Below are 2,038 nucleotides of genomic sequence, written 5' to 3'. Positions count from 1 at the left end.
ACCACTTGTCTCCCCTTCCTCTTCCTATTTACATGCTGAAAGAAGCCCTTTTTGTTGCTCTTTATATTCTTGGCAAGTCTCAGCTCGTAATCAGCCTTAGCCTTACGAAGAATCCTCCTGCAACGGGCCTCCTCCTCCTGGTATACCCGTCTATTTGCCCCAGTACCCATTTCCTACAGAGGTTCCTCTTTCGTCTAATCCCTCTAACCACCTCCTTTCGCATCATGGCGGTGCTCTCCTCCGCCTCCCTGCCTTACCTTACTAACTAGAGCATTTAGTCAAGGCTTGCACCTCCAAAACCTCCCTTTTGAGTGCCATCCACCCCTCCTCAACTCACTTACCTTTCAGTAACCTATCCCAGGAGACTTTCCCCAGTCTGGCCTTCAGTTGGCCAAAGTTGGCCCTCTTGAAGTCCCAGCTTCTAGTGCTCAACCTGCTGCACGTCCCCAGTCCCCTGATCTCAAAGCAAAGGATGATCACTTGCATCCAGAGCTCCCCTAATCTGTACTTCATCTATCAGCTCCTCTCTATTGGTCAAGACCAGGGGTCTCAAACTCAACTTCCCTGGGGGCCGCTGGATGTAGAGTCTGGGTGAGGTTGGGCCGCATCAAGTACCCCACCACTGTGGTGGTGGTGAGCCGCTCATCCCGCGTCACTCCCGAAAGCCGGCCTGGGCATCACCAGCGCTTTGAAGGCCACAGGGCCCCTCCCCCATGCCCCGCCCATCCCGGCAATTAGCCTGCGGGCCGCGAGTTTGAGACCCCTGGTCAAGACCAAGTCAAGGATGTTTCCCCCCCCCCTTCTCACCTCTCAGACCCTCTGTGTGAAAAACCCTCCCTCTATAGTTTCTAGGAAGTGACATGACCTGGCTGTCACTGCCGAGTGAGTCTCCCAACTAATATCCAGGAGCTTGAAATCTCCCATACTTACTGTGTTCCTCCCCCGAGATATCCTTAGAATCTGATCTATCAGGACATCATCCAGGGTCTCAAGTTGACCTGGAGGGCGATAACATTCCCCCACTGTCAGGTCCCTTTCCCTGTCAAAACCCCTGAGTTTCACCCAGACTGCCTCTACCGAATCCCCATCTGTGCTGCATTCTATCTCACTGCATCCTATCCTTTCCCTGACGTATAAAGCCATGCGCCCACCTCTCTTTCCCTTCCTGTCCTTTCTAAAAAGGTGATACCCCTCTGTGTTTACAGTCCAATCTTGCCTTTCATCCAACCAAGTTTCTGTGATCCCCACCAGGTCATACCATCCTATTCCCAGGAGAGCTTCAAGCTCTTCCTGCTTATTACCCATGCTCCTAGCATTGGTGTACATGCACCTCAACTCCTTCCCACCGCTTCCTTTCCTTGGAGTCTCCAGTCTCCTCCTTCCTCCCATCCTCCCCAATACTTGGCCCCTCTCTGTAGGAGTCCTGTCAGTCCCTGCAGTACCTCTAAAACCCTTCTCTCAGAGCCTTGATCCTCTCCCCACAGTTGTCCAGTGCGGACAAGTTTCTGGGGGGCCTGAACACCCCCCCCCGGCTCAGTTAAAAGTCTTCCGGACGAAGCTCGCTAGAGCATCTCCAAAGGACCTTTCCCCCATCCTCGTGAGGTGCAACCTGTCCCTTGCCAGAAGTCAATTGGCAAGAAAACGAGTGCCATGGTCGAGGAACCTGAAGTATTCTTTCTGGCACCACACCCTAAGCCAGTCATTCACCTCGGAGGCCCTCCTGTCCCTTCCTGGCCCAAATCCCCGGACTGGTAAGATTGACGAGAAGGCCACTTGGGCCTTCAACTCCCTGAGTTTCTTCCCCAAGGCCTCAAAGTCCCTGGTGATCCCGACCACACCCTGCCCGGCCACGTCATTTGTGCCCACATGGATCACCAGGTGCGGCTGGTGACCCCCAGAGCGAACAAGACGCTCCACTCTGTCCTTCACATGCCGGATGCATGTGCCCGGCAGGCAGCAAACCTCCCTTGTCTCCAGGTTGGGGCGGCACACCGCCACCTCAGTGCCCCTCAGCAGGGAGTCCCCAGCGATGATCACC

This window comes from Varanus komodoensis, unplaced genomic scaffold (genome assembly GCF_004798865.1).
Source record: "Varanus komodoensis strain SLA01 unplaced genomic scaffold, ASM479886v1 scaffold97, whole genome shotgun sequence".
Taxonomy (NCBI): Eukaryota; Metazoa; Chordata; class Lepidosauria; order Squamata; family Varanidae; genus Varanus; species Varanus komodoensis.
Note: the sequence above shows the minus strand (reverse complement) of the source record.